The following is a 23277-nucleotide window of genomic DNA, read 5'->3' on the forward strand; positions in this document are numbered from 1 at the left end:
CGTACAAAACGAATTATGAGGAAATCATACGCCAGAACGAATTTTCAGAAAATGTAGTTCACTTACGAAAGAATTGGTTTCGTGCAGTCGGTTCTGTTGTCAGTCCGAGACAGAGAACAAAGAAGAGCGACGCGTTTCGTCGTTGGTTCGTTAACAAGAATGAAAGCGTTACCGAGATGCTCGGCACACTCTAGTGGCATTGTTTACAAGGGAGATAATGTGCGGATCACGGAGCGTTATACTATGACATTCGTAGTGTGCACGTTCCAATACTGTTCAAACATGTTATTTCATAAGTCCCATGGTGCTCAGAGCCATTTGAACCATTTGATATTTCAACATACGAATGGAATTCAGAAAGACAGCTGCGCAGGTCGTCCCACGCTAAGAGTATCACGCCACAAGAGTGACACGTAATGAGAAAAGAGTACATATTCTGTGTTCCCCACAGACATAGTTCTGCTGCGGTGAGGTTAACAGGTTCGTGAAGCTGTGGGAGCGGAATGGTGCCGCAACTGGAAACGTACTCCAAAGTTGTAGTTTACGAGACAGTACGATTCTCGGGGAAAAACATGCAAACTGCTTATACAAACACCGTGAAATTTCAGTGGTATAGGGATCAAATGGAACATCGCGTCCAGCCATAGTCAAATGCTGCCAGCTGTTTGACCAAGGTTGCACAGACGTAGATGGTGATGATGGGGAAGTCCAGATCTTGTACCACCAATTCAGCAAGTTAAAAGAACATCTGGGGGTGACAGAGATTTTCCATCGATGAGAAGGTTCACACAGCGGTTTCCAACTGCCCCGTCACTACCGTTTCAAGTATCTTTGTCTCTCTAAAGCATTCAATGAAAGTTACCTGGCGCGCCTTAGCAATGTGTACTTATTTTCTGAAGTTTACTCGTACACTTCGTGAAATGGCCATTACGGAAAAATCAGTGTATTACAGACCCTGAGACTAATCGATAGCCGTTCTTTCCGCGGATTATTCCCGAATGGATTAGGAAATAAAGGGGGCGGAGTGGGGATGATAGTGGTATCTGAGGTAACCTGGTCACAAACCGGTAAGTTGTCTTGCGAAATGTCAGTGTAGGTTTAGATTGCTTTCAAAATGACTAACTTTGGTGTATATGAAACACTTACACTTTAAGAACTTGAATACGGAGTATTAATGTTCCACAATAATATTTACTAGTTCGTTATGAACCGGCTTTCAGCTTCTTAGGCCATCGTCAGATAACGTAGATAGATATTCCACACATAGCTGTACAAAGGTATGTGGCATTTTATGACAACATAGGTACAAAACACAAGCGTGATGTAATACCTAAAGAGCCTCTGAACAAATAAATGGTACATTACTGTATATTCAGATATTAAAACTATGTAATGGCACAGGCTTCTATGTCATATGAACAAACTGTTGAATGTGACGACAGATAGAATAAATGGAGGGGAAGAAAGAAGTCTATGGAACGTAGGTGTGGAATATCTCTAACAAGCTTATTAGCTAATGGTGAGACGAATAGTAACTGCCTACTACTTTAATAATGGTGAGTAATTGAACTGAGTTTCGTCATTAACGACCAGGTGAGGATTGTTTGATTGGTGTTTATTAATGGCCAGAATTGTAAGCAGTGTTAGTTTTCTCCCTTTAGTTCCTTTATGAAGAACACCACATTTCGCATCATAGGAATGACATTTAAGGCGGAATCTTTCTTTTCCAGTCTCCAACTCATTTCATACTCAGTCAGCCTAGTAGTTATAGCCATACCTGATTGACCTACATGTAATTTGCCACACAGATTGCAGATTCTATAGATTTTACTCTGTTCCAAAACTAGAATCTTATCTTTACCGTTAAACAGAAGGTGGGCAGCAGTATTCCTAGTGTAAACAGGAGTATACCTCCAGGATTTTAGTTTCATGGCAAGAACCTGTGGAGTCCTACCCACATGCAGCGTGGGAGCCCATTGTGTTGTCTGAGATGGACAAAGGAAAGCTGTTATCCTCTGTCTCTTCTTTTTACTATGCTGTCAAACAACGTAGGATTATAACCATTACTGTAAGCTATTTCTTTAATTATTTTCAATTCATTTTCAAAATCTGGTTTGGTTTGGGGTACAGATAGTAGGCGGTGCACCATGGAGTGGAAGGCTGCATGTGTTGTGTCTAGGAGTCTTGCTTTACTCGGTTGTTGAAGCGGGTCGTCATCAGTTGGGCGAGGCGCTTACATCCTCTTCACGTAGCGGTCGCTGCTGTCGTGTTGTCGTCCTGGAAGGGAGGTCGGTCAGCGTGCGATTGGCTGACTTCTTCTCACAGCCTTCTCTTCCATGTCGTTCCCAACTGGCGTTCCGGCGCCATAACAGCATGTTTATGTGTTACACTTTAGCCTGGTGTATAAACCACGCCCTCTGAGAGAGACCACTATGATATAACGAACCCCTCCGTTTCCTTCAGTCATTGGAAACGATTAGTATTACTCCATTCTTATTGACGCAATACTTTTCCTCTTCTTTCTTCTGAGTATTACCGGACCACGATATTATAGCACTTTGCCTCCGTGACCGTTAGCGGAAAAACGCGGTAAAGTGACAGTAAACAAGTACATAGCTGACTAAGAAAAACGCGTCACATTTTGAATGATTTCAAGACAGTTGTGCATATACTGTCAAGTGGTTCAGCGCAATGTCGCAATAAAAACTAACGATAAACCGACCGAAACGCTCTCACTACTACGTGCAATAATACTATGGTCGTATACGCTAAATACTTTCGAGAAATACAGAGTTACATACAAACCACAATGTAAATTTCTTTTTTTAAACACACACGAAGGATACATCAAAAGAAAGTTGCATTCAAGCCCAGAAAGACACTATAGAGGATTGAGGAGCCAATCTTTCGATTATTAACGGCAAAATTTTGTAAATTGTTAACCCGCGTCGTGTTCCTCTTCAGATTTCTGCTTCACAATCGTCGTTTCTACCCTTTTCCTAAAGTCTTCATTATCGTATGTTTCCGGTTTGGCCTATTACTCTGAAAGTTAAACAACTGAGCGAACGGACAACAGGTATCGACTATCGCTTAAATCATCAAAGTTTAGTGAGAAAAGTTAACGGTTACGAACAACAAATATTATGAGGGTAGCTGAGTCAAGAAATACACGAGGCGCTGATTAGTGAAAAAAGTGCATAAGCACTTCTGCTAAAATTTCCACTATAATTATAATATTCTTTCAAATCTGCAGATTAGGAATATGGTCTTGGAGAGGAAAGGTTACACGACAGACGAGAGCTGAAAAAAATATTAAATTTATGCAATTCCAATGTTATGTTGACCTGGTGTATGAACAAGTCTTTCCTACACCAACATACATACTTCGCAAGCCACGTATGATGCGCGGCGGAGGGTACCCTGTGCGACAAATAGTCACGTGCTTTTTGTTCTGACTGTCTATATGCCTCTGTGCGAGCGCTAATCTTATCTTATCTTCACGGTCCTTACGCGAAATGTAAGTTGGCGGCAGTAGAATCGTCTGTAGTCAGCTTGAAATGCCGGTTCTCAAAATTTTCTCAATAATGTTCCTCGCTTCCCTCCGGTGATTACCATTTGAGTCCCCGAAGCATTTCTGTTTGTTCGAACCTAACGGTAACAGATCTAGTAGCCCGCCTCTGAATTGCTTCGATGTCTTCCTTCCGTCCGACCTGGTGCGGATCCCAAACGTCTGAACAGTTTTCAAAAGTGGATCGCAGTAGTGTCGTATTGCGGTCTCCTAACGATGAACCACACTTTCCTAAAATTCTCCCAGTAAACCGAAGTAGACTATTCGCCTTCCCTACTGCAGTCCTTACATGTTCATTCCGTTTCATATTGCTTTGCAACGTTAAGCCTAGACATTTAATCGACACGAATGTGTCAAGCAGCACACTTGTAGAACTGTATTCCAACATTTTTTTTATTTGGTCTATTAAGGATCACATGAAATAAATTATATACTTCATTTCTCCTTTCGTTCCAGTAATTTTTCATTCTTTCCCTATATTTTTCTCTTCTTCCTTCTGTCCGTATTGCATCCCTCTTTTTCTTTGTCTTCTCCCGGAAGTCCTTCAAACCTTTTACTTTTACTCTGAACCTTTCTCTTTCTCCTATTTCCTCCTCCATTACCTCGATTTCCCCGAGCTCTGCTTTAACTTCTTTTATCCGCGTCATTGATGTTTTGAGGCTTCTGTCAAAGAAGCTAATAATTATTTTTGTTGCCCTGTTTTCATCTAGCCTTTTTAGGTGGCCATAGAATACGACTGTTCTCTTCTGCATCCCCAGTCTCATATTTTGATCCCAAGATTTTCCTGATTATTTTTCTTTCTTTCTTTTCTGTTTCACCTGACTGTTTGGCTGTACTTAACGTTAGGCATTCTGGTTTAATGACAGTATTGTAGTGCCGCAGTTTTGCATTTATGGAAATAGATTTCTTGTTATACAGATTTTTTGTTAGCTGAAAACCCACGTTGCCCTTGCTTGGTTAGCTCGTTTGTCTAAAGCATTTGGTTGTGTTATTGCACCTAGAAACTTAAATATTGTAGCCTTTTTTATTCTGCCATAATCAGTTTGCATATATTTCGGTGCTTCCTTCGCACGTATCATGTACTCTGTTTACTCAAAAGATCCATGTAGGCCTGCTTTTGAAGCTGTCTTGTAGCAGATTTATCTGCATTGTTGCGTCTACTGTAGATTCAGCAAAGATGGTAAGATCATTTGCAAAAGCCAGACAATGAAAACTCAGATTATCCCCCTTTCTCCCAGTTGCGATTCTCCTAATTCCTTCCTCTGTTCTTTTGCTCCATTCCTTGATTACCCGTTTAGCACACAACTGAACAACAATGGGGACACTCCATCCCCCTGCCTTACACCACTTTTGATCTCAAAAGCCGTGGAGGTTTCGCCTAAAAACTTACTTTTGCATTTTATATTTGCTAGCGTGTCTTTTATGTTTGCCACCGATTTGTTGTCAGCGTCAAACTCTTCAGGTGTTGAATAATGTTTTCCTGTCAATTGAATCACGTGCTTTTTTGAAGCCTACAAATGATTTTTTATATCATTCTTCTGTATCTGATTATGAATTTCAGATTTAAAAACTGTTCCACACAGGATCGTCCTTTTCTACACCCTCCTTGGTATTGTCCTACTTGTTGACCCACATGACGTCCCAGGGTGTTTTGTAATGATTTTGAAAGAATTTTATAATTCACTGGAAGAATGGATATTCCTCTATAGTTGTTAGGGGCAGTTTTTGTCGATTAGATGAATTAATGCTGTTTTGCAATCTTCTGGTATAGCTTCTGTTTCCCAGATTTTTTGAAAGACTCCATGTAGCTTCTTGACTTTTTCCACTCCTGTAATTTTCCATATTTCAGCAGTAACTGAATCTTCCCCGGGGTCCCTGTTATTCTTCAGACCATTAATGACATTTTGGATTTCATCCATGCTGGGTGGTCCTGAGTTTGTGTGAGTGTATCCTGGATTTTGTTCTGGAAAGTTTGCTCTTGGTTCCTCACAATTGAACAACTTATTGAAGTAGCTTGCTAAACTTTCATAGTTTTATTTGTTGTTTAGGGTTAATTTTCCCTCTTCTTTCTTGAAGCACAAGGTAGGTGGTTGGTATGTCTAGAGTCATTGTTTAAAAGTTTTATAGAAATTCTTAGTATTATTCTTTTGGAAGTCGTCTTCAGTTAGTGATAGCTGGTTTCTTTCAAACTTCCTTTTGATTGCTCTTACTGTTTTTGATACTTGAGACTTTTGTTGTTTAAAGATGGTAAAATCTTCACTTGTTTTTGTGGATTACCATTTCTACCGGGCTGTTTCTCTTAGTAGGAATGCATTTTAACACAGTTCATTGCAATATCTGTGCTTTTTGCGTCTTTTGAGTTGTGCTATTTCAAGTGCTGTTGCTTCTCCCAGTCTTCTGAGATTATGTTTAGCCGTTCGTGAAGTTTTGTTTCCTCACTTTCAAAGTATCGGTATCCACTTTATGAATCCTATATCCTTGTCTTGGAGACCTTGTTTGTGGAATGTATTTGATTTTTGTTGTGGTTAAATAGTGATCTGTTTTCAACATTTGGACTAGGTTAAACCGTCTGCTTAGTTCTAATGATCTTTCTACCTTTTTTTTGTGTGCTGGACTGTCTCCAAAAGTTTTCCCGAACTTTCTTTCTTTTCCAATCTGCTCATTGTAATTCCCTAACAAAATTATAACGTTATTCAATGGAACCTTTGATAGTTCGTGTTCCAGTGATTCCCAGAAGCTTTCAACTTTATCTGGATTCCTCGCAGAGTAAGAATTGAGAGCCTCTCGACTGGGGAATAAAAATCCGCGACCGAATTTACTATTGTTCTGTTTACAATGAACCCTGTTCGTAGAAGTGGAATATTTTTTACCATCTGACTCCAGTCTTTCTTTCATTTGAGAATCCTATAACCCTCTGATTCTATGATGGCTTCATCAGTGAATCTAGTTTCCTGAAAATCCAAGAGCTGTATTTGGTAATCATGTAATCCTTTTATTATTTATTTTAGTTTCCCTATTTTCGAAAGTGAATTAATGTTTAGGGTATCTAAAAAGTACTTCCTTTTTGTTCTTAATTGACATGTAGGGCTTCCGGAGCATTGTGAGTCCTTGACTTTGAATGCTGTTACGGGCTCCCCGGAATCCGATCGCCTGGTTGCGCCGCTTTATGCGACAGAGGATTCCCTTTTAAGGTTGCTTCCTGGGGTAGTTCCATTTGGAGAAATTTCCATCATACCCCTCACATGTGGCACACACGCTGGCCGAAAGCCGCCCGACACAGGAAGGGTCACGTCTGGATTTTAATCTGTGGCTTTTACATTGACCCTAAAACCAGGGTTGCCTCTTCCGCCAGTTCTGCCATGCAGACGATCTTCATCTCCGTCTTGACTGTCGTTAACGTCTTCGCCGTTTCCCTGGCAACGGGTAATCACAGGGTACTACCACCCGGGCCAGGTGAACCAAGGTCTTATTCCTCCTACCCTCCCCCCCTCCCCCCTCTTCCTCTCTCAACCGGGTTTGGGACCGGCTATGGCGGAGTTTGTTTTTTCTACTCAGCTGCATTACCTTACATTTTTCTACCTTTAGAGCTAGCTGTCATTCATCGCATCAACTAGATATTTTGTCTGTCTTGCATCCTCGTACACACACTCAACTTCGACATCTTCCCGTTCACCGCAGCATCATTAGCAAACAGCAGCAGGCTTCTGCTCACCCTGTCCGCCAGATAATTTATATATATAGAAAGTAACAGTCGTCCTATCACACTTCCCTGGGGCTTCTTTTTTTCCCATTTTGTTCGTTGTTGATCGTTGTGTTTGGTCGTCGCGGACGTCTCATGACATCCGTTAAAGTTCGTTTGTTGCTCGTTCCACCAAGTTTTTTTTTTTTTACAGAGGCCAACCAGCCCTCTGACCGAACACGCTGAGCTAGGCAAGGGCCCTCCTGACGACAACCCTGTCTCTGATGAATACTCGATTTCAATATAATATTTGAATTACCCATAATCAAACGTATGAAATGCAAGCAATGGTTTAAGAAAGAAAATAAGCGTTCGAAGTTAATCATAAAATACGTGCAACTGCGATGAAAACGTAAATAAATAATAAATTATATATAATTTCGCGAAAATGTAAATGGTCTGTCGGTGTAATATCTAAAGTCTCTAAACACTGCATAAGACAGGGGGAGATGCGGCACTGTTAGAGAATAGTGAATGTAGGCTTCCTCGGTCAGTTTCGTTGATGAATTCTTCATGGGTGGCTTCACTGCAAGATGTCAAGTTAAATAAGATACTGGCTGTAACGCCGCGCGTAAATATTGCGTAGGCGAGAAAAAAGAATGTGTATCTCTTATAAATATCTGCGACAGAGCGCTGCGATTTGTTATCGGTTAATTCATTCTGGATCTGGCTTTATCATTGTATAAACAGATCTATCATGCCATCTACTATCAGAACTTTCTGCAAGTACCGCACCCGGTATTGCATTAACACAGTCGGCTGAAACTGTGGCAGGAACTCTTGACTGTAGCGGTTTCGCTGGCCACGAGAGCCTCTCTACTTTGAGGAAGTTTTCCAATCTCGTCTGGCCGCTTCCAGTATCGCTAACTAATAAGTACACTTCTCTCCGTCTGAAATAATTCTTTTTTCCATTTCCTCGTCTAATTTATTTTTAATCCGACGCAGAAGTAGACCAGCATTTCTCTTGACTTGAAGATCCAATTTAGAAACAGCGTGACTTCACTGAACGCCATTTCCTAGAAGTAATAATTAATGCAATGAAGGCTTTCATGGCCAGACTTTACTCGATTTAAAACTTCCTGGCTGACAGGTGATGCTCCATTCACCGATGTTTCATCCTCGTCTAAAGAAGACATCCTCAGAGATAAATCGGCAACTCCCGTTTGTTCTCCATCCACACCTACATTCTGCGAATCACTGTAATTATATGGCGGAGCATCTTCTTTACTGTACCAAAAATCAGTTTTTCTTCTCATTTCATTCATGAATGGACTGTAGGAATAAGTGCCTTTATGCCTCTGCGCAAGCTTGTATTAGGTAATTTTACCTTCGCGATCACTATTCAATCCTTACGTAGCAATCTGAATAATATTTATGGAATCTGTCCTGATATCTGGTTCTTATTTTCTAACCGGCTTTTTGACAGATATGCGGCATTTGCTTTGAATTCCTAGAACTTTGAATTTTTTTCAGCATTTCAGTCGTATTCTACCGCCAGTCTAACAAATCCGTAACCATACGTACTGTTCTTTTCATATGCTTTGATGTGTTCTCTGTGTCCTACCTGATATAGATACCATTCACTTCAGTGTTACCGCAGCATCGACAAATGTTTTGTAAGCTATCTCTTCCAGAGAGAAACTGGATTTTACAGACATCTTCCCAAGAAATCACAGCATGCCATACATAGAGTAAGCAATGTTCACTTTTTTTCCATCGACGAGAAAATATTCGAATTACATTAAGAAGCGTGTGATACCCTCTGTTCGGCACATCATGTTCAGCTGTTTTCATTGTCTAACAGGCCCTTATGACCCTAGTTGTTTTTGCGCCCTGAAACAAAACAAGCAGTTATCTAACAAGGGGACCAGCAGACTTCTTAATCACGGCTTTTGATGAGTTTTAGATCTGTTAGAGACGGAGCTATCCTCAGGACATAGCTAGCGACTTTTCATGCGAAGGACCCACTTTCCGAGTAAATAAATACACTATGTGATCGAAAGTATCCGAACACTCCAAAAATCATACGTTTTTCATATTAGATGCATTGCACTGCCACCTACTGCCAGTTACTCCATATTAGCGACCTCAATAGTCTTTGAAAATTGTAAGGGGGCAGAATGGGGCGCTCCGAGGAACTCACAGACTTCGAACGTGATCAGGTGATTGGGTGTCACTTGTGTCATATGTCTGTACGCGACACTTCCACACTCCCAAACATCCAGAGGTCCAGTGTTCCCGATGCGTTAGTGAAGTGGAAACGTGAAGGGAAACGTACAGCACAAAAGCGTACAGGCCGACCTCGTCTGTTGACTGACAGAGACCGCCGATAGTTGAAGAGGGTCGTAATGTGTAATAACCAGACATCTATCCGGACCATCACACAGAAATATCAAAATAACAAGGATCCATTGCAAGTACTATGACTGGCGGGAGGTGAGAAAACTTGGATTTCATCGTCAAGCGGCTGCTCATAAGCCACGCATCACGCCGGTAATTGCCAAACGACCCTCACTTGGTGTAAGGAGCGTAAACGTTGGACAACTGAATAGTGGAAAAACGTTGTGTGGAGTGACGAATCAATGTGGCGATCCGATGGCAGGGTGTGGGTATGGCGAATGTCCGGTGAACGTCATCTGCCAGCGTGTTTAGTGCCAACACTAAAATTCGGAGGCGGTGATGTTATGGTGTGGCCGAGTTTTTCACGGTGGGGGCATGCACCCCTTGTTGTTTTGCGTGGCACTATCACAGCACAGGCCTACATTAATGTTTTAAGCACCTTCTTGCTTCCCACTGTTGAAGAGCAATTCGGGGATGGTCATTGCTTCTTTCAACACGATCGATCACCTGCTCATAATAGACCGCCTGTGGTGGAGTGGTTACACGACATTATATCCCTGTAATGCATTTGCCTGCACAGAGCCCTGATCTGAACACCTTTGGGATGTTTTGGAAAGCCGACTTCGTGCCAGACCTCACCGACCGACATCGATACCTGACCTCAGTTCAGCACTTAGTGAAGAATGCGCTGTCATTCCCCAAGAAACCTTCCAGCACCTGCTTGAACGTATGCCTGCGAGATTTGAAACTGTTATCAAGGCTAAGGGTGAGCGAACACCACGCTGAATTCCAGCATTACCGATGAAGGGCGCCACGAACTTGTAAGTCATTTTCAGCCAGGTGTTCGGATACTTTTGATCACATAGTGTAGATGTTGAAATTTTATGCATACCTCCTGTATCCGCGTGGTCAAGTGTCTTTCAACCGAGAGACCCTAATGCAGGAGCTACGTTTCACAGATAGCACGCTGGCGGAACGGGTTCGGAACTTGAACGTGTACCGTCTTCTTTTAGTTCTTCACTTTCATCGTACAGAGTATCATTAAATATGAATACAATATGTCATGCAAAATTAGTCAAAAATAGTTATCTTCACCGCAATAAGTACATTAATAAATAAATTATAGCAAACTTTCTTAAAGTGTGTATTCCGTTTGTTACGAAATGGGTTACAGAATAGTCTTGCTATCGCTTGCTGTGTTAGAACAGAATTCCAGATGGTATTTGTCACAGAAGCAACCGAAACACAAATTCTTGTACCGCCATGCACATTTAGTGAAAGCTACTGCCTTGCAGGCTTACGGCCGGCCGATGTGGCCGAGCGGGTCTAGGCGCTTCAGTCTGGAACCGCGCTACCGCTACGGTAGCAGGTTCGATTCCTACCTCGGGCATGGATGTGTGTGGTATCCTTAGGTTAGTTAGGTTTAAGCAATTTTAAGTCTAGGGGACTGATGACCTCACATGTTAAGTCCCATAGTGCTTGGAGCCATTTGAACCATTTTTTTGCAGGCTCGCGATTTTTCAGATGAGACACCGGAAAATGCACTTGGTTTACTTTCAGAAAGATCAGTTTCGATGCCAACCACGCGTATTTGAAAATTTTAGTGAAAGCAGAATGTATTTTTATGGATCTACTCGCCAAGCGATTTCTCTGTTAGTCTTTAGCAAGTGGGGAGCATTTTGATTTTTTTCGTGATAATATTAACCTGCCTCTAAAATAAACACCATGGGATTAGCAATGTGAAGTACATTTGGGTGGGATAGCTTTTACGATGCAGGTGCGTGCCTGTCTTTCGTCTACAAAGATTTTGTCGTAAAGTGTCTGATCAGTCTACGCTCCAATCAAATCAATAATGTAAAGAAATTTTTCTTGTCCTACGTACGGAGGAAAGATTTTAAAAACTCTTCATACAGCACGTTCCTGAACGTCCTTGATTTCATGTAGGCCACAATCAGACTTTTTTTTTAAATTTACGAGTCAACTTGTCAACTCTTTTCGAACAATGTGACCAAATTTCTGGAATGGTTCTTGCATACAAGAAAACGTAAGGGAATGTCTTTCGTGACGCAGTTAAAGTATACTATGCTGTGAAGAAACGACTAATCTTGTTCAAATCAGTTTTCGCAGTTTGTTCGGCAAGGGATGTATTGGCTGCCGATTGGCACTGGTAGCCGGTTTGATCGGTATGAATTACATAATCGAGGTCAAAATCAGAGATGAGTACTTTAGCAGTACCTGACACCGGCAGCTAATAATATTTTGTCCATCGTTGAAAACTCCTTGGAGCCGTCCAAACAATTGGAATTACGAATAACCAACGAAATACACATTTGAAGGAAGAGTACTGTAATGACTGATCCATGAATGAAATTACTATGGCGAAAATAACTACTTTTGAATAATTTTGCATGACATTGTACCTATATTCAGTGACATTTTGTACGATAAAATTGAAGAAAAAAATATTGTACACGTGCAGGGTTTGGACCCGTACCGCCAGCATGGTAGCCATATATGATACCTTCCTGCACTAAGCTCGCTCGATCGAAACTCATTTGACGTTACGAGTATAGGAGGTACGCATAAAACTTCAGCATAAATTTTCTCGTAAATTGGAGGCCGTCGCATGAAAAGCTGCTGCTTTGCTAGCCAGTTAGTCAGGACAGAACCCTCCACAACGTACAAGAGTTGACCAGAAAGTAATGCATCGCATTTTTTTCTCAGCCCAAAACAATGCCACGAATGCGAAACGTTACGTATGTATTACTTGAAGTCTGCTGAGTCAACGCGTCAAGTTTCCGTCACTTCCGACAGTTAGCGTAGTTGCAGGACAGTTTCAAACTGCCGCCTGTAAGTGATGTGCGTTACAAGCAACGTGCTGTCATTGATTTCTTGCTGCAGAGAAAGAAACTGTGCAAAGCCTATGGGGCATATGCTGTAGACAGAAGTACAGTTATTTCTCGATTCAAAAAAACTTTACCAACAGCCATATATTTTTTTGAGTTATTTTATTTTATATATCAAATGCTACCAGTTTCGGCAATTCAGTATTGCCATCTTCAGACCCCATACGCTCTATTAAAAAGCTTATCGTATGGTGCCACAAAACTGGAATCGTAAATTCGAACTGTTATGCAACTGATTCATGTGAAACGGTGACATAGACTGGTCCACAATAAGCAACGGTTGTGGAGACTATCCATGGCTTTCACACCTGACACACCTCGGACTTCAACTTGTTTGGGCCATTAAAGGATGCCATACTTTGAAGACGTTTTGAGGACGATGAGTAGGTGATTCACACAGTGGAGCACTGGCTCCACAACCACAAAATAACGATTGATACCGACAGGGCATATACGCCGTTGATTGCCACTGGAGGAAGGCCATAGAACAGAATGGAGATAACGTGGAAAAATAGGGTCTGTAGATAAAACACCATTTTTTCGTGTGTGTAATTCCCAGGCCGGCCGCTGTGGCCGAGCGGTTCTAGGCGCTTCAGTCTGGAACCGCGCGACCGCTACGGTCGCAGGTTCGAATCCTGCCGCGGGCATGGATGTGTGTGATGTCCTTAGGTTGTTCTAAGTTCTAGGGGACTGATGACCTTAGCTGTTAAGTCCCATAGTGCTCAGAGCCATTTGAGCCGTTTGCAGTTCCCATTATGTACAATAAAGAATTGTTGGAGAAAAAAAGTGGTACATTACTTTCTGGGCAACCCTCGTACTTATAAAGATCCATGATTAACAGGTCTGATGGTCGCCTTGCAAGATACACGCCATGTTACCTTTTCCCGCGGCACGCATTATTTTCATGTTCAGTTCTTCTGTTAATAACGTCGCAATTTTCTGTGAACGCATTTCCCTTAGTTGCCTGTTAGTATAGACCATTAAATGACAGCGTGTGTCAATGGAGCTGGATTTCATACGAACCTAATCATATAACAAAGTCTAATTTCTGCTACGCCCTGGCCCACAGTGCTCTTTGTCGACTGTAACCATCTTTGTGTTGGTCCACCTTTGGAACGCTGTATACCAATGATTGTATATTGTGTGGATTCGCCAAGTCCGTGCTAGGTTTCCGGAGGTATCGCAACCAGATTTCAACGCACAGGTCACTTAATTCTCGTAAATTATGGGTCGTTGTTAATGGGCGTGGTGGAGTTAGCGCCCGACTGCGTCGCAGGTGTGTACCATCGGGATTGGCGAAGATGAATTTCATGATAAAAACCTCAATCTGAATTAACTTTGATGCTCCTCACCCTGCTGTAACACGGTTCACGCGCCTTGTGACACGGACAGCTATCCAGCTGGAAGATACCATCGCCGTTGGGGAAGACATCAAGCTTGAAGGCTTGTTGTTGGTCCTTTATAATGTTAAAGTAGTGCACAGCCGTGATTGTGCCTTCGAGTACCAGCATGGGTCTCATGGAATCCCACGATAGTCTCTCCTATGGAATAATACCGCCGTCACCGGCTTACATCCGTGGCGCGGTTTATATTTCGTGCAGCGTTTCCCCTGAATGACGGTATATCCGGACACCACCATCTACCATGTAGCATAAAACGACCAGGCCTCAAGTTACCACCGACATACGGTCCAGTCTCGTTGATCTCATGTCCACTGCAATTGTGGTTGACGAGGATCAACACGGCGTCATCTGCTGTGGAGACTCATGTTTGGCAATGTTGACTGAACGGTGCGCTCCAAAACCCTTTTGTCTGCACTAGCATTTTATTCTGACATGATATCTGTCACAGATCACTGCTGCTTTACACAAAGGGAAAGCCACTGAAATCCACGTTTTCTGTTCTAAAGAGCGGACATTCGACATCTTCTTACCTGTTCGTGGTTTCACCGGCCTCCGACCACTGCTGCAGATATTAGCATGCGAACAGCCGGCAAGCTTCGCATACCCAGGTGCCGTGCCATAACAATCTGCCCTTTGTCAAAGTCGCCTATGGCAGCGGATTTCCCACTTCGTGGACAGCAAGAATGACTCTCCGTTCGTCTCGGTTCCGCTTACTTTCCTTACCACTTTACCTGTCAGCAAGATTGCCGGCCGGCATTCATTCTCGCGATGGGCGGTAATAACAACGTTTTGGCTGGTCACAGTATGTTTCGTACGTACGCTCTCTAGAAATTGGTTTTGAAGTATTCACTGTGTTGCAGGCAGAGCCGGCCGTTGTGACCGAGCGGTTCTAGGTGCTTCAGTCCGGAACCACGCGACTGCTACAGTTGCAGGTTCGTGATGTTCTTAGGTTAGTTAGGTTTAAGCAGTTCTATATTCTAGGGGACCGATGACCTCAGATGTTAAGTCCCATAGTGCTCAGAGCCATTCGAACCATTTTGCAGGCAAAGATATTCTATAGTCTCAACGAGCGGATGTCAGATACCGCACTGGCAGTTGGCATGATATACTCGTACAGGATGTGGGAGACGACGTGTATCAACACATTTAGTCACAGGCAGATGGTGGGTGTCCAGCGTGTGCAACACTGTCTCTGAGGTCACGTAGTTCCTGATCGCATGTTGTGTCTCCATGTCAAAGATGTACCATGCCAGCTTTAATTACGTCACCTCAGTCAGTTACAGTGCACTACAACTGAGCCGTGTTACAGCTTGCGTTGGTAGGTTGGCATCGTGTAATAGGGATAGTGGCGTCTCGTTTTCTTTTCCTGTTTGCTGGCGCCACTATGTTTGCTAGAGTTATCTGCCCGAGAGTGGCAGCAGCAGCGGTTATCGATATCTAGTACCCCAGTACTATCTTTGGAAGGGCGTCAAGTGTTTTCCGGATCGGAGTGTGTCGAGAGTTCGGTTGGGACGGATCAGAAGTGAGATCCGGCAGCGCGGGGAAATGCCGGGACCACTGGTGGCACGCAGGCACTGCCGGATCGAGGGGCTGTAGTTGCGAGGGCCACAACCTCGTTCTCCACCGGACCCAGGACATTTGAGTTGAGTGAGCATCAACCCAGTAGTGAAATCTCCACTATTTTGAGATCACACCGTTTGTTCGCGCATTGCTGCTCGCACGGTCGCTGTGACGAAGAGCAACGAGTGGAATGTTTGGAGTTGGCGAAATTAATTAGCCATCCTCCACCTTTTATTATTAATCATTGAATTCCTAGTGTTTATTGATGCAGTTCAACCAGCGGTATTTTTCTGCCTAGTGGCCGCTAACGCTCTAGTTACCTGCCCTGGAGGTTGGCGTATTTCACAGCAGTGTACCTTTCCTCGCCTTGCCGCTGCTGTCCGGTAAGGCGTGTTGTTCGACAGCCTCCTTGATTGTGGTTCGGATATTTGTTTCTTTTGGACTACTTTGGTCGTAGTGGGTCCTTCTGCTTCTGGATGTTCTAAACACCGGATTCTGAAGACGCAGTGCTGTCTGCCAGTTCTGCCTTGCCTAGATTATTCCATTGTTGTGTTGGTTATCAGACGTTAGGTAGGTTTTGCACGGGTGTTGGCCTGCGTTTAAACTGTCACTAGTTTGAGTTTCCATCCGGTTAAGTGAATACAACTCTTGGCTGCCTGTCTCATCGTTTACGAAGTTGAGCGACTTTCCCAGGTCGATCCTTGGAGCACTGTCTGAGGCCCACTTCCCTCTTGATTTGGTCGGATTGTTATGATTGTTAGTAACTCCTTCAGTCGTGAATGCAATCTGCCTGAAGAATTTTTGATTAGATATTTTCTCTTAATAGTGAAAATATGATGATTGTCCTTTTTATAATATTTTAGTATTTCTTGGAGAAGATTAATTCGTTCTTAAGAATTTGCTATCCAGGCCTTCAGCCGTCAAATTGTTTTTGAGTTTTTGCTATTGGGGCCTTCAGCCGACAAATAAGATGAATTTCTGGTCAATAACCCTTCAGCCGTGAGTGCAACTTGCTTATGAAATTTTTTATTAAACATTGTGTCTTACCAGTCAAATTTGATAATTGTTCCTTATTGTCAACCTTATTTGCAATTATCAAAATATCCACGGGTATGCTGCCGGTCTATAGTGTCCAACGGGCACAATATTTCGCCGATCAAACATGTCGCCATCATCAGGTGAACTGACGGACTGAGCTCCTGTGAACGTGCCGGCACGGAGATCCGTACGCTATGGCTGCTCAGAGGGAACTGGGTTCGGTCGGCCGCGACCGAACCCAGTTCCCTCTGAGCAGCCATAGCGTACGGATCTCCGTGCCGGCACGTTCACAGGAGCTCAGTCCGTCAGTTCACCTGATGATGGCGACATGTTTGATCGGCGAAATATTGTGCCCGTTGGACACTATAGACCGGCAGCATACCCGTGGATATTTTGATTATCAAATACGCCGGGAGAAACTCAAGAATCACATTATTTGCAATTGTTTTCAAATAAACTGTACGTGATAAAAAAAGAAAAAAACGAGCAACCAACGGTAACTGAGTACGACCTGGCCACACTGAATCCCGCCTTTCCCTAAGTACCACGTCTCAACAACGTGCTGCTGAGAGCGGTCGCTGTTGAATATTACGGATTCCTCACTTCAACAGGCACGGCGCAATACAACAAATCATTTATTAATTCAGTACTCGACAACAAAAACAACCAGTGAACGGTCACGCAGTCCAGATTCTCCTCCTCCTCGTTTTGAGTTACAGCATTTAAAGTACCCCTCGTTCACATAGATTGCTATGGGAAGATAAGCGCCACCATTGGACGCTTGAAACAGGAGTGAAAGTCATCTGGACTGATGACTTGCTGTATAGGTCGATAAACTCCAATATCCTGATATGAATGCATCGAAAAGTACGTGGGGACGATGCATCCCGTTAGTCAGCATGTCTCGCCATTTCGGCACGTAGTGGAAACATGCTCGTGTGCGGGTTACTAACTGCGGCTGATGTGGAGCCCCTAATATGTTTTGTATGGTCTCCCACCGTCTAACGATGTCTTGCCCAACGCGTTATTCACTGCCTGGCGTAGTAGTGATGCGGAGGAATTGACATTAGGAGCGGAACAGGCTGTGGATTGGAAGTGGCTGAGAATTCTGAAAGCATAATTGTAATATAGTAGGCATAACATTTATCAAAACCGTCAGTATCGAAAAATCATTAAAATATTAACTAAACTGTCTCGAAAAACAATTACTTAAAAAGAGCACAATAATAATGAGAGAAACCTTACTAGTTCAAATTCACTGATAACAATTTCTAAACACTAATGCCCAAAAATGTTCAGTGAGATAAAAGTGAAACTAAATTACTCGTCAACGCATCTTACATCATCTCACGATTCATAAGTGAGTCCTGGCTGTGTGCATTCTAGAAACAATCAACAAATAACTCAAAAAGTTGCTACTAAAATACTAACCTAAGAGGCATGAGATATCACATTTAAAACATCAACTACACACCATAATGTAACCAGAAAGCTATCGTGATGCCAGGCTCAAAACTTGGTAATTTAATAAGCAATGTTGCAACAGTATTAACATGAATCTGCCTTAAGGCCGTCCCAAAAATAGGCTGCGATCAGGCAGAAGGTAGGCAAGACCTGTGTTCTAACAATAGTGAGTCTTTAGTCGCCAGTCAGTACCCCAACAATGAGAATAAGGGGTGTAAGTAGGCTGTTTAGGTTTTTATGTTGGTAACGCCACATAGTGCTATGTACGAAAATCCATGACTGTGCTGTGTGCAGTCTGTGGCTGGTTTGCATTGTTGAAATATTCTCTATTGTAGTGTTGGGCAGTTGGATGTGAACAGCGCGTAGCGTTGGGCAGTTGGAGGTGAGCCGCCAGGAATGGTGGATGTGGGAAGAGAGAAGCCAGAGTTTTGAGAGGTTACTATGAGCGGAGGATCTGGACGTGTGTCCGCCAGAAAAAGGAAATTTCTAAGACTGGATGTCATGAACTGATATATTATGACTTTTGAACACTATTAAGGTAAATTCATTGATTGTTCTCTATCAAAATTTTTCATTTGCTAAGTATGCCTATCAGTAGTTAGTGCCTTCAGTAGTTAGAATCTTTTATTTAGCTGGCAGTATTGGCGCTCGCTGTATTGCAGTAGTTAGAGTAACGAAGCTTTTTGGGAGGTAAGTGATTCATGAAAGGTATAGATTATTGTTAGTCAGGGGCATTCTTTTGTAGGGATTATTAAAAGTCAGATTGCGTTGCGCTAAAAACATTGTGTGTCAGTTTAGTGTTGATCAGATAAGTAAAGAGAGAAGTGTCTGAGTACGTTCAGTTTTGCTCAGCTGTTTGAAAATCAAACAACGTAACAGTTTTTCCGGCACTATCGTTCTTAATTTTCTAAGGGGGACGTTTCAGGCGTAAAGCTTCAAACACACGATTAACACAGAACTAAACAGTCACCAAAAGACACCATGGAATCCGTATCAAAGATTGTTAATTGAACGCTCCAAGATCTGAAAGCTTCCTAGTGCAATCCTTGTGTGTGGAACACTCTTCAAACACAGTCTTCCTGCGATCCAGAAAATTATTGTCTGGGCCACTCTTCACGTGTCTGGCACCACGCTCTCGGTGTTGACTGTAGTCAGCTGCCACTCAGCTCCGGAGGTGTACGCTTCCAGTCTAGACTGTGCCGCTGCTCTCCAGCAAACTCCTCGACCGACATCTCGGACCCAAACAACATCACACACCTCACGCTGGTGCGCTCGGCGCCGCTGCTGCCCGCAGAGAGCAGACCATTTGGCAGACAAGACAGCACAGGTTGGCACGCCCCAGAGCATTCGACACCGCTATATCTCACTAGGGGAAAGATAGATACTGCCTACAGGGAAATTACAGAGTCCTTTGGAGCAAAGAGAACCACTTGCATGAACATCAAGAGCTCAGATGAAAACCCAGTTCTAAGCAAAGAAGGGAAAGCAGAAACTTGGAAGGAGTATATAGAGGGTCTATACAAGGGCGATGTACTTGAGGACAATGTAATGGAAATGGAAGAAGATGTAGATGAAGATGAAATGGGAGATACGATACTGCGTGAAGAGTTTGACAGAGCACTGAAAGACCTGAGTCGAAACAAGGCCCCGGGAGTAGACAACATTCCATTAGAACTACTGCCGGCCTTGGGTGAGCCAGTCATGACAAAACTCTACCATCTGGTGAGCAAGATGTATGAGACAGGCGAAATACCCTCAGACTTCGAGAAGAATATAATAATTCCAATCCCAAAGAAAGCAGGTGCTGACAGATGTGAAAATTACCGAACTATCAGTTTAATAAGTCACAGCTGTAAAATACTAACGCGAATTCTTTACAGGCGAATGGAAAAACTGGTAGAAGACGACCTCGGGGAAGATCAGTTTGGATTCCGTAGAAATGTTGGAACACGTGAGGCAATACTGACCCTACGACTTAGCTTAGAAAATAGATGAAGGAAAGGCAAACCTACGTTTCTAGCATTTGTAGACTTAGAGAAAGCTTTTCACAATGTTGACTGGAATACTCTCTTTCGAATTCTGAAGGTGGCAGGGGTATAATACATGGAGCGAAAGGCTATTTAAAATTTGTACAGAAACCAGATGGCAGTTATAAGAGTCGAAGGGCATGAAAGGGAAGCAGTGGTTGAGAAGGGAGTGAGACAGGGTTGTAGCCTCTCCCCGATGTTATTCAATCTGTATATTGAGCAAGCAATAAAGGAAACAAAAGAAAAGTTCGGAGGAGGTACTAAAATCCATGGAGAAGAAATAAAAACTTAGAGGTTCGCCGATGACATTTTAATTCTGTCAGAGACAGCAAAGGACTTGGAAGAGCAGTTGAACGGAATGGACAGTGTCTTGAAAGGAGGATATAAGATGAACATCAACAAAAGCAAAACGAGAATAATGGAATGTAGTCGAATTTAATCGGGTGATGCTGCGGGAATTAGATTCCAAAATGAGACGCTTAAAGTAGTAAATGAGTATTGCTATTTGGGGAGCAAAATAACTGATGATGGTCGAAGTAGAGAGGATATAAAATGTAGACTGGCAATGGCAAGGAAAGCGTTTCTGAAGAAGAGAAATTTGTTAACATCGAGTATAGATTTAAGTGTCAGGAAGCCTTTTCTGAAAGTATTTGTATGGAGTGTAGCCATGTACGGAAGTGAAACATGGACGGTAAATAGTTTAGACAAGAAGAGAATAGAAGCTTTCGAAATGTGGTGCTACAGAAGAATGCTGAAGATTAGGTGGGTAGATCACATAACTAATGAGAAGGTATTGAATAGAATTGGAGAGAAGAGAAATTTGTGGCACAACTTGACTAGAAGAAGGGATTGGTTGGTAGGGCATATTCTGAGGCATCAAGGGATCACCAATTTAGTATTGGAGGGCAGCGTGGAGGGAAAAAATCGCAGAGGGAGACCAAGAGATGAATACACTAAACAGATTCAGAAGGATGTAGGTTGCAGTAGGTGCTGGGAGATGAAGAAGCTTGCACAGGATTGAGTAGCATGGAGAGCTGTATCAAACCGGTCTCTGGACTGAAGACCACAACAACAACAACAACATCCTCTTGTCGGACAGTAGGCACCAGACACTGGCATCAAGCTCTGATCCGTCGGCAGCCAGCACAAAGCTCCGGAACCAACCACTCCGGAACGACGACAGCACAGGACAGCGCTCCCTCTACGCTTCCCCAGCTGCTCGCGACGTCCCGCCAGTCAGCTGCCGCCTCCGGGCGCGGCGCTGGCTTCAATTTCCGGCTGGTGGCTGGTCCGACCCCCGTTCGAAGCAAGACTTCAACGCTGTCGCGCTCGCCCGTTCCCCACCTCCCGTCGCGCTGAGCTCGGCTGCTTTGTTGCTTCCCCGCCTTCTGCTGCGATTGACAGCCACCCGCTGCCTTGGGGTCAAATGCGGAGCGGGGCAGCAAGTTATCTACGCCACGTAATCACAGCACGGTGAAGTATCCGTCGGATGAGCATACTCCCACTCTGGTTACGTTTACCAGAACTTGAATGCTTTTTCACAGTTTTCATAGTTCCAGAACAAATAACCATGTTTATAGAAGCTTGCGCGTCTCGCGTTTTAGTGTGAAGTACTGTCACATAGAAATCCCGACCTTAATAACGGAAACACTGTAACAAGACTTTATTCGGGCACTCTTAAGTCAATTTGGAAAGTTACAACACTGTCTCGGGCTCTTCTAAAACCGTCCAATCACAATAATCTGACAGTCTAATGAGACAACAGTGAGTAAAAGAATGGCAGTGTGCTAAGCGTCATATCGCCCAGCAAAATCGAAGTCCTGGAGTGAGCGGCATGACGATCATCTTGTATGCCTCATGCCACGAAGAAAGCGAGACCCTGACTAAAGTAGAACTTAAAGCACTCGGTGCTTGGCCCAGTCGCCTCGCTCCGAGGGAACTGGCTCACAGTGGGTAGTGCGTCGACTTAAATAGTCGCCGGGCAGCAGGATACATGGCGAACTGTTGGGTCGGTGCGTAAGTTTGCATTCCTTTTCCACAAGTACAGGGTGTTTACATGTGAATATCGGGGTTTTAACGCCTTATGATATTTATTATATTAAACTTACAGTTGTAAATGATATGTCAAATGAAAGAGCAACTCAAAGAGTTTTACCAAGAACCTTATAAATGTTCAACGTGAGCGCCATTTGTCACACGGCACATATCAAGTCTACAGCAGAGTTCTTCCCAGACATTGTTAAATGTGTCTTTAGTGATTGTAGCAACAGCTACTTCAATCCGGTTTCTTAATTCAGGGAGGCACGCACACACAATCCTTGAAGAAGCACAAAAGGTAAAAATCGCATGGCGTTAGGTCGAGTGAACATGGAGGCCATGCAAAGCAAGCCCTGTCATTGGGCCCCTTGCGGCCTATCCAACGCTTGGGTACAGTGAAGTTCCACCTCAACCAACTGCGTACTTCGCTAGGCCAGTGTGGTGGCGCACAATAAGGTTCTTGGTAAAACTGTTTGAGTTGCTCTTACATTTGACATGCCATTTATAACTGTAAGTTTAACGTAATAAATATTAAAAAACGTTAAAACCCTGATTTCACTCATAGACACCCTGTGTAATAAACACAGCAGATACACACAACTCTGAGCTTAGTCAGCAATAATATATTCACCTTCACTATCTACAACAGTCTGAAAATGTTGGGGTAACTTTTAGTTTCCGCGACTGTGGAAATTACGTCGTTTTGAGGCGAAGAACTCGTCGAGCCAAGTTCGGAGTGGATTTTCAACCGGAAGACGGTTGGTCGACAGAGAGCGGAACCGGTCAAAATCTGAGGGTGCAAGATCACGACAATAAGGTGCGTGCGGAATGATTTCACAACCCTTGTATAGTGTGTTTTTTTTCAGTCTAGCAGAATGCGAGCGGGCGTTATCATGGAGTACCATCGCTTCACGCAATCTTCCTGCTCTTTGTTCTTGGACTGCATATGCAAGAACGAAATTAGAATTACATTAATACCTTCAGCTGCTGACGGGCGCTGGTATATATCAACGGGGACAGGTGAAAATGTGTGCCCCGATCGGGACTCGAACCCGGGATCTCCTGCTTTCATGGCAGACGCTCTATCCATCTGAGCCACCGAGGGCACAGAGGATAGTGCGAACTGCAGGGACTACCTCGCGCACGCCTCCCGTGAGACCCACAGTCTCTCCTTATACACTCCTGGAAATGGAAA

At 43.4% G+C, this 23277-nt stretch overlaps 1 protein-coding gene and 1 non-coding gene across 2 annotated transcripts in view; one reads left to right on the forward strand and one right to left on the reverse strand.

Moving 5' to 3' along the window:
• The window catches only part of LOC124594741, a 422644-nt gene that overhangs the window by 58850 nt on the left and 340517 nt on the right, over positions 1–23277 (forward strand). The gene's annotated exons all lie outside the window — the stretch shown is intronic.
• Trnas-uga lies at positions 23114–23188 on the reverse strand. The gene has a single exon. It is a non-coding gene; the product is annotated as a tRNA-Ser (tRNA).

The sequence above is a fragment of the Schistocerca americana genome, chromosome 1 (assembly GCF_021461395.2).
Source record: "Schistocerca americana isolate TAMUIC-IGC-003095 chromosome 1, iqSchAmer2.1, whole genome shotgun sequence".
NCBI lineage: Eukaryota > Metazoa > Arthropoda > Insecta > Orthoptera > Acrididae > Schistocerca > Schistocerca americana.